Genomic DNA, 11033 nt, shown 5'->3' on the forward strand with positions numbered 1-11033 from the left:
AGTATTCTTCAAAGTGTCCACCTTTACAAGAAACACCTTTTTGTATTCTATCATATCCCTCACAAAGTGATACTGAACATCAATTTGCTTTGTCTTTGAATGATATGCAGGGTTCTTTGCCAAGAAAATTGCACTTTGGTTGTCACAGTATATCCTTATAGCTCCCTGTACTAACCCCATACTTGAACACAATCTCTGCAACCAAACTGCTTCCTTGCTTACATGAGTGGCTGTCATGTATTCTACCTTTGTAGTTGATAGTGCCACTACAGATTGTTTCTTACAAATCCAATTGACTGCACCTCCAAATAGGTTAAACACGTACACACTTGTAGATCATCTTTGATCCAGATCTTCGGCCCAGTCTACATCAACAAAGCCACTAATATCCAACACTCTATCCAATCCTGGTCTTCCTTGGTAGCACAAACCATAATCACTAGTGCCACGCAAATACCTGAAAACCCGCTTCACTGTTGTCCAGTGCTCCTTCCCTGGTTTTGACATAAACCTGCTCAATACTCCCACTGCATGTGCAATTTTTGGTCTAGTACAGACCATAGCATACATCAGGCTTCCGACTACACTTGCATATGGAACACGGGACATGTCCTCTTCTTCTGTCTTAGGACAATATTCAATAGATAACTTTACACCTACAGGAATAGGAACCTTCACTGGTTTACTATCATGCATATTAAACCTCTGCAATATTGTCTCGACATACTTCCTTTGGTTTAACCATAGCTTCCTCTTTGTCTGATCCCTTTTAATTTCCAGGCCCAAAATATAGTTTGTAGCACCAAGATCTTTCATGTCGAATTTGGAGGACAAATGGGTCATCAAATCCTGGATAATTTCTTTGTCATTTCCAACCAACAACATATCATCCACATACAAGACTAGATAAATAACATGGTCACCAATTAATTTAAAATACACACAGTGATCTTCTTTGCTTGTGGTGAAGCCAAGTCCCAGTATAAATATATCAAATTTCTGATACCACATCCTTAGTGACTGTTTTAACCCATACAAAGACTTCTTTAACTTGCATACCATTTCTTTCTTACCCTTCACTACAAAACCTTTAGGTTGCTTCATGTAGATCTCCTCTTCTAGATCCTTGTGAAGAAATGATGTCTTCACATCCATCTACTCTACCTCAAAATCAAAAGTAGCAGCAACAAATAAAAGTAATCTAATAGAAGCTACCTTGGCAACAGGAGAAAAAATATCACCAAAATCAATTCCTGGCACCTGGGAATAACCTTTTTCTACCAACCAAGCTTTGTATTTCTCCACCTTTCCTTCTGCATTTGTCTTCTTCTTGAACACCCATTTGCTGCCAATGGGTTTCCTTCCAGCCAGCAACTCCACCAAATCTCAAGCCTCATTTTTGTGCAAAGATGCCATTTCATCAACCATGGCCTCTTTCTAGAGTTTTCCATCCTCTGAATCTACTGCTTCATTCATAGTTCTGGGATCATCACCAATAATAGATAAAGCAAAATTTGAACAGAAAGCAGATGGACTATACCTTTCTGGCTACCTTCTTTCTCAAACTGATCTTCTCACACCTGGAGTTTCTGGCTCTTCATATTCTGATTCCTCCTCTGCTATAGAGTTTGATTCTTCCTCCTTTAGCTCAAACTCTATCTCTCAGGTTCCTTTGGTTGGACTTCATGTTTAATAACATCTTTCAGCTCCCTGAACACCACATCTCGGTTGTACACAACCTTCCTTGTTACTAGGTTCCAAAGCTTATAACCCTTTAAACCATCCTTATACCCAATAAAGATGCACTTTTCAGATTTACTATCCAACTTGGTTCTTTTCTCCTTTGGAACATGTACATATGCATCACATCCAAATACCCTCAGATGTGAAAAAGAAGGTTTCTTACCAATCCATACCTCTTGTGGAGTCTTATCTTCCAATGATGATGAAGGTGATCTGTTGACCAGGTAACATGTAGTCTACACCACCTCTGCCCAGAATTCTTGTCCTAACCCGGCACCACTGAGCATGCTTCTTGCCCTTTCCATCAACGTCTTGTTCATTCTCTATACAACTCCATTTTTCTCAGGTGTATATGGAGTAGTCTTTTGCCGTGCTATACCACACTTCTTACAGAATTCTTCAAATTCCTTACTGCAAAACTCTCCACCGTTATCTGTCATCAACACCTTTATCTTCTTCTCTGTTTGGTTTTCCACCAGAGCCTTAATTCTTTAAACCTGTCAAAGGCTTCAAATTTCTTCTTAAGGAAATATATCCATGTATTCCTTGAGAAGTCATCTATAAATGATACATAGTACACATACTTACCCAGTGATGGAACCTTGACAGGTCCAAACACATCACTGTGCACAAGCTCTAATATATGTTTCATCCTCTTACCACTAGAGGGGAAACTCACCCGATTCTTCTTCCCATATACACAATTTTCATAGAAATCAAAATCCATAGAGCTATTACTCATACCTTCTACCATACCTTTACCATGAAGTATTCAAAGGCCCTTCTCTCCAATATGTCCAAGCCTTTGATGCCATAGCATGGTCTTCTCTCCAGAGACCACGAGATTTTCTGCTCCACTTTCAGGAACCAGAGAGTTGTTGCACCCGTCAACAATAGTGCTACCTTGCAACTTGTACAGAGTTCATTTCCGAAATCCTCTCATTAAGACCAATGTGCCCCAAACCATCTTGCGGGTATCCTTCTTGAACACTATTTTTACATCTGCATCATCCAGCTTGCTTACATAAATCAAATTTTTGGCCAATGCAAGAATATGCAGAACACCCGGAAGTGTTTTAACCCTTCCACCTTGCAACTTCAACTTTACTTTTCCACGACCGACGATTCTAGCATTCCTATCATCCCCTAAAAAGACATCACCACCATCGTATTTCTCATACTCGCAAAACCACACTCTATGGGGAGTGAAGTGAAAGGATGCACCTGAGTCAATCAACCATGCTTCATGATCTACATGTGTACTTGAAGAAGCCCAGTACACATCCCTATCTTCATCTGAGGTGGTTTTCACCTCTGCAGAAGGAGCATCATCAGATCCCTTTCCATTATTAGGAGCTTTAGATTTACAGTCCCTTTTGTAGTGCCCTTCCTTTTTCGCATTTCCAACACACCACCTTTACAAGTTTTCCTGGAGTTTTAGATCTCCCTCTAGATTTAGATCTCCCACTCGATGACTTATTTTTTATTATGTTCTGGGACTGTCCTCGTATAGACAAGGCATCACCATTCTGGCTCTCCATATTTTTTCGTCTCATCTCCTCCGTTAGCAAGGATGAGACTATTTTATCAAACGGCAAGGTAGTTGTATTGCTACCTATTGCATAACCAAATTATCCCACGAATCTGGTAGAGAACACAACAAACTAATGCACTTATCTTCATCTGAAATTTTAATATCAACAGATAATAACTGACTTACCACAGTATTAAATGTGTTCAGATGCTCTGTCACCGAGTCTCCATCTTTCATCCTCAGGTTATACAGTTTTTTTCCGTAGGAATAGTTTATTCACCAGAGACTTAAATTGGTACAAAGTCCCTAACTTGTCCCACAATGCCTTCATCGTAGCTTCCTCTGATACATTCAACAATACTAAATCTGAGACACACAATCATATTGTGCTCTTTGCCTTCTGATCCAACTTCTTCAATTCTTCATTGGACACTCCCGTTGGTTTAGTACTCGGATCTACCGTGATCCACTGATCTTTATCCACCAACAGATCCTCCATCTTGAGTTTCCATAACTCAAAACTCTGACCATTAAATTTCTCGATCTCTATCTTTCCACTGCTCATCATCTTCTTTCACCAACAGAATCGATCTCGCAGATCTCCCACTAAATAGGATCTACCACATGCCCAAGCAAAAACCCCTCAGCAACAAAGGCGTCCCCTTGAAGCCAAAACAACTTTGATACCAAATGTAGGTTTTAACCTCGTACATAAATTACCTGCATACAAATTCTAAAACACAGAAAATAAACAATGTGAGAGCATAACACATAAAACACATATACACAAAGATTTTCCCCTGGATCCCAAAACCAGGACTACCAGCTTGATTTTTTCATCATATTTCTTTAAATGTTATAATACATATTTATACATGTCGAAGCATCCAATACCATCGACCGAAAACCATCGTGTCCAAAACCATGGACCGAAAACCATCGCGTCCAAAACCATGTGCGAAAAATCATGCATAAAACGAGAGGTAGGTCTGTCCAACCTAATATAGGGTCCAAAAACAAAATTTTTTGGGGCACTGCTCTGGACCCCATAGAGTGGGGTTACCTGCACCCCTCAAACCTCCTGTGACCACCCCCCCCGCTACGCAATCGGCGCAACGGAGGGGGGGCTCTGCCCCCCTTCTACCCCCCGATTAACTACGTGGGCTATTCGTGGAAATAATATAACACAACCCAACACCTGGACTGTACTTGTAAAAGCAGACCAATTAGAGAAATGTTTGATAGAACCATAGGCAATGGAGAGCCGACCAAAAATAAAGAATAAGTTTTTGATACTTGCATAAAAGTAATTACATATTTATTCCTGTGATAATTTTATTTTTGATAATGCAACTCATCATCTACAAGATAAAGATGTTCACCATCTTGTTTAATCATAGATGTTACAAATTCTGCATTAAATCTATGTGATTTGAGCTTTGTTGCATCACTAAAAGTAAACCTATTGTGATACATTGAGTCCATAATGTAGAAATGAAAAAAAGGAACATAATAAAAAAAAAATATGTAAAGTAAACATAAATAAATAACCATAATAATAATAAAATAAATTAGAATAGATCCATCTTTGAAACACCTAAAAAATTGTGGCTTGGTATCTTTTTAACCCCTCTTAGGCCTAATAAGATGGATGCAAACTGGTAGGCATTTTCACAAATGATTCCTTGTTGAATGTGTGAGTGGTGTAAGTCCTTTTGTCCTCTCTAGGAAAAGATGCACACTTAATACATCATATAGCACCACCCTAGAACATAAATGTTTAAAGTAGGTACTAAAGAGAGTACCTATTGATCATCTAGAAGAGAATAAACATCCCCAAATATTGTCATCCTTACATTTGATAGCCCACTCCATCTTGGTATATATGTCACATACCAATTGTCCACAAAGTAAGAAAGAAAAATATGCAAGGCAACAACATTTAGACACTTCTCAATCAAATTAAATGCAATAGTATGAACAATGAACAACTCTTTGAAAATTCAAAATAAAAAAGTTGATAGTCGAGTCTTTTACCACACTTTCACAACTAATGAACATTTTGGATCAACCAACAAATTCCTCATGTGTATAGCTAACGGTGATAATGAGAAAATAGGATTTTTGTTCCACAATAGCTTGTATGAATATACATAATACTAAGGGTGTAATCATCACTCTAAACCTTAATGTATCTTTTTATAAATATCCTAACAGCGAAAACCATTGAAATTAACACATATTGCACACTTAAGCACATACGTCCTATGGAATCTGGAGCAAAATCAACTAGAGAACTGAAAGGATGTCCTTTCGATGATGATGCATTCTAGACATCAAGGTACATAAATGAATTTAGTGTTAATGTATCAATAGATAAACTTCTTAGAAAAGATAATAATATGAGCCTGAAGTTGTTCATATAGAATCTCTTTCATTGTTCATATAGAATATCCACCTATCTAGCATTCAACAACAAAATGCATTATTCTACTAAAGTATGCACTTTCCAAAGTTTATAATGATGAAAGATTTTCACCTACTCCATGAGGTTACGAATTTCCAAGGAAAGGCGAGGGAGGAAATGAGCAGAAGTTGCACTTTTCATGCCACCTAAAACCTGAAATTGGAGTATGGAGAAGGCATGTTCGACTGCTTCCACTATAGGCAACCATGAACGTATTCACAACAACTAAATTTTCACGTGTTTTTTCTTCTTTGGTAGGTTCTTTGCCTGAACCAGTTAGCTATAATGGTCACATAAAGAATTCATGCAACATCGTTAGAATCTCGTAAAACTAATTTCTTGCAAAAACATATTTTCATCTTCACCCTTACATAAAATAACAAATGTAAAAAACAAAACAATATTTAGGGGAACCAATTTAGGCTTCCTTTATCTCTTTCTTCGTTGAAAGTTGAAATCTTGCACAACTTTCCATTAATAAATATCCATGTATATTTCCTTAATAAAAAAATCATTCTTTAGAATATAAGATGATATGCTTCAAAGTTTACATCAAACTAACTCTATTTAAGAAGAGTCCACGTGGAAAATATCAAAGGTTCTGGAGCAATGTTCAAGATTCAACATACCCCTTTTTTTAGACACCCTTTCTACATGAGAAATAACTTCTCTCTCCCTAATTGTGAATAGATATTCCAATCCTTTAGTTTCTCCCCTTAATAGAAAATAGTATTTTTTTAAAGAACATTTCTCATTAGGTTGGCTACATTTCTCTCAATTTCTACCTATGTCTTCTGACAGTAACTAAAAGCTTCATCTTTTGATAATAAAATTGAGCTCATACAATTTTCCAAATGGATGCCTCTATTTATTAAGTTCAGACACTAGTGTTCTTCTGTTTCCATGATTTACAAACTATTTCTTACTATTTTTCCCTAGTCGTTCCTCAATTTCAATAATCAATCGACGAACAACAGGCTTCCTCTTTCATTGACTGAAATTCAGAAGACCAGGATCATGATTCTACCCATGTCTTCTGACGGTAACTAAAAGCTTCATCTTTTGATAATAAAACTGAGCTCATACAATTTTCCAAATGGATGCCTCTATTTATTAAGTTCAGACACTAGTGTTCTTCTCTTTCCATGATTTACAAATTATTTCTTACTATTTTTCCCTAGTCGTTCCTCAATTTCAATAATCAATCGATGAACAACAGGCTTCCTCTTTTATTGACCAAAATTCAAAAGACCGGGATCATGATTCTAACGGCAGTTCTTTAAGAAAATTGGCATTTTATTCTTAAAGTCGAAATCTTGCATTTTTCAAATAACTCCCCCCATCCATGATAATGGAAAAAGCTCAATTTATACCTAGCTTAAATAGGGAACACATCAACTCGCCATTATTAAACATTTCTCTCTATTTTTAATCTTTGCATAAGACACACTTACTTCTTGACAGTTGTGTCATGTTGTGCTAGTGAAAAATATTTTTAATTTCCCAAATGCTACTAATTTAAAATAGCCAACTTTACCTTAGAAAAAAGAGCAACTTCTAGAAACAGTGCATATCCATTTTCTAACTTGTTCATGTCATCACTTCCTTCATTTTGATCGGAGAGAGCTCTCACACGAATAATCAAATTTGGGGTAACCTTAAACACTCCATGATCATGTGATCTTGGTGCCTTGGAGAAGAAAAACTTGGTTCCTTGGAACCTCCATGCCTCTAGTTGTTCAGCGCTTCGCAAAATATCGATTTTATGCATGAAAATTTCCACTAAAGAAGCACTAGTTTGAACGGCTAAAAGTTTATCAGGAAAAATCATACAAACAAACGATCCCCATGCAACCTCCATTGATAAAATGACTTTTAGGAAAGACTCAAACCATTGTTGCTAAACAAAATTCCATAAGGATTAGTAGTACCATAGGTTTTAATACAGGCTTCCCATGGTTTTGGGATAACATCAAACCAACCCATCCCCTTTCACGCAAATACTTTTAGCCATAACATTTGAATTTTTTGGGAAAAGGCCGGTCAAATACAATGGATATGGATGCAAAACAATGCCATGCGAAGTTAAAATGTAGCTAACAATAAATTTTCTAATAACCATCATAAAAAAGCCAGGAGTTCCATGAAAAAGTATAATAACTATCACAAAAGGTCGGCGAGGTCTATGAAAAAGTAAGGTGCATTAGCTTTTGAGCATTACAAAAACTAATGTGAAACAACAAATAACTCATGCATACCATATACATAGATAAGAGCAATTTAAAAGCTAGGCAAGTGATCTTCCACAAATGTGTTAAAGTGTATTATAAACATAAAGTGTGGAATAAAGAAAAAACTAAAAACAACATGGATTGACCATATGGGTAGGCACATGAGGCCCAAGTGCCTGACCACAAAAAAAATGCTTGAACTGTGCCACCTAACTATATGAACCACAACACTTATTATATGGAGGGAAAATGGTTGTCTTGCCTATGGAAAACTTGACTGGTTTGAAAGGCATGGATCTAACGCTCATAAAAAGAGAGCTCTAAGAATGAAGCTATAAACCCACTACATATCGAAGTATGATATGTTTTCCCTTTATAAAGAAAAACAATATTTTTTTAATGTTGGGATTGAAGCAATATGACCATTTCCCCTACACCAAGCAGCAACCACTAGGGTTTACTCCTGCCCACTTGCAAAGGTACTCCCTTGCAAGTTGAGGCACAACTTGGGCAATTTTCTTTGTGTTTCAGGCTCTTGCACGGCAAGGGTATCCATTCAATTTTGTTGGTTTCCCAATCTACAGGTCCGATCAGATCAGGCCCTCTAAAGGGTGGTCTAGCCTCCACTGAGGACAAGTATGAATCTTGTCCTTTGACATTCAACCTTGGAGCTCTCTAATGTGGGATTCTTACTCTCTAGTGGGTTGGTGAGAAAAGGGAAGTGAGCCTATTAGTCTAATAAGCTCACCAATGTACCATATCTTTGTCAGCACCCTTCAAATGGTTGACACTAAATTACAAGAAGTTTGAATTACAAGTACCTGAAGTCGAGGTACCGGCCCAGCAAAGCAATAGCAACTGTGAAATTCAATTCCAAGCAGCAACATTAGGTGGCAGGAACAATAGGCAATAGCAGGCAGTAGGAATTTCAGACAATAAGAGAAAGAAATAACAATATCTTAATATGCTAGCGAGAAAATGAAAGTAAGCATATAAGTGTAAGTATTATGAAACCCCTACAAGATTAAACATGTTATCTCTACAAGTTGTAATTGAATCTGTTTATTGTTTTGGCAGATCGACAAAGCATCCATGATTGATGAAACAATCAACCGTGCAAGTACCTATAGGCCAGGTATCGTTTTAGGAAGTAGCAATAGCAGCAGTGAAATTCAATTCCATGAAGCAACAATAGGAGGCAGGAAACAACAACTGGTAAGAACATGAAGAAACAACAATATTTCAATATCAAGAATAGGGAGAATTTGTAGATCCAGACTAAGAGGATAAATACATAATACCTCCACCAACCTAAGAGAGGAGTAATAGATGATCAACGATCCCTGAGATTGTGATCTGATTGTGGAAGATTGCAGATCACAGAGTAATTACAGGGATTTTTCCATGAGCAAACAGAATTATTGATGCAACCTACAGATGGAGGCAATGATTAAAATTTTTTGTATGATTGTGCACTGTGTACTAGGAACTTTTTAAACATATGGCAATAATAATGATAAATGCATGTCAATAATCACTGTTACTTCATATCAATAATTATTGTATTGTAAAATAACAATTATGACTTATTCAATCATGATCTTATGACCTAATCTGAACATAGAAGGTTCATACCGATTTTAGACAAGATTCTAAACAATTGTTAGAAGAACAATATCTACAGTTTCACCACAAAATCCCCACAATATAATGCCTATCAACATAATTAAAATGTCATATTTACATGCTTATTTTGAAACATAGTTCCAAAAGGTTTCTCATTCGAAAGTTAGAAGGCAAATACAAAATCAAAACATCATATGATGAAAGTTTTATGTTGGGTGTTTGTTACTCTATTTCATGAGAGATTTCTCACAAAGTCTTTAGCGCTCATTTTGGTCAACTAGCCATCATCTTTATTTGGCTAAGTGGGATGTACTATCACGGCACTCGTTTCTCCAATTATGAAGCATGGCTGACTGATCCCACTCACATCAAACCCAGTGCCCAAATAGTTTGGCCAATAGTAGGCCAAGAAATATTGAATGGGGATGTAGGTGGAGGCTTTCGAGGGATACAAATAACCTCTGGGTTCTTCCAGATTTGGCGAGCATCTGGAATAACCAGTGAATTACAACTTTACTGCACTGCAATTGGTGCATTGATCTTTGCAGCGTTAATGCTTTTTGCTGGTTGGTTCCATTATCACAAAGCTGCCCCAAAATTGGCTTGGTTCCAGGAAGTAGAATCCATGTTGAACCATCATTTAGCAGGGTTACTAGGACTTGGATCTCTATCTTGGGTAGGACACCAAATACACGTCTCTCTACCCATTAACCAACTTCTAGACGCTGTAGTGGATCCTAAAGAGATACCACTTCCTCGTGAATTTATTTTCAATCGCGATCTTTTGGCTCAACTTTATCCCAGTTTTGCTAAGGGATTGACCCCATTTTTAACCCTGAATTGGTCGGAATATTCAGACTTTTTGACTTTTCGTGGAGGATTAAATCTAGTAACGGGGGGTCTGTGGTTGACCGATACTGCGCATCATCATTTGGCTATTGCAGTTCTTTTCCTGATAGCTGATCATATGTATAAGACCAATTGGTGCATTGGCCATAATCTCAAGGACCTTTTAGAAGCTCATAAAGGTCCATTTACGGGGGAGGGCCATAAAGGTCTTTACGAGATCTTAACTACCTCGTGGCATGCTCAGCTAGCTATTAACCTAGCTATGTTAGGATCTTTAACTATTGTTGTAGCTCACCACATGTATTCGATGCCTCCCTACCCATACCTAGCTATTGATTATGGTACCCAACTCTCTCTGTTCACACATCATATGTGGATTGGTGGGTTTATCATAGTTGGCGCTGCTGCACATGCAACGATTTTTATGGTAAGAGACTATGACCCAACTACTCAATACAACAATTTATTAGATTGCGTTCTTAAACATTGTGATGCAATTCTATCACACCTCAACTGGGTATGTATATTCTTAGGTTTCCATAGTTTTGGTCTGTATATTCATAATGATACTATGAGCGCTCTA

At 37.3% G+C, this 11033-nt stretch overlaps 1 pseudogene; it reads right to left on the reverse strand.

Annotated features, from left to right (window-relative positions):
* Positions 1–5082: 5082 nt before the first annotated feature.
* Positions 5083–7605, reverse strand: LOC149248750 (uncharacterized; annotated as a pseudogene).
* Between the last annotated feature and the right edge of the window lie 3428 nt (positions 7606–11033).

The sequence above is a fragment of the Pinus tabuliformis genome, chromosome 7, assembly GCF_031772625.1.
Source record: "Pinus tabuliformis cultivar Carrire ecotype Pingquan chromosome 7, CPIR1, whole genome shotgun sequence".
Lineage (NCBI taxonomy): Eukaryota > Viridiplantae > Streptophyta > Pinopsida > Pinales > Pinaceae > Pinus > Pinus tabuliformis.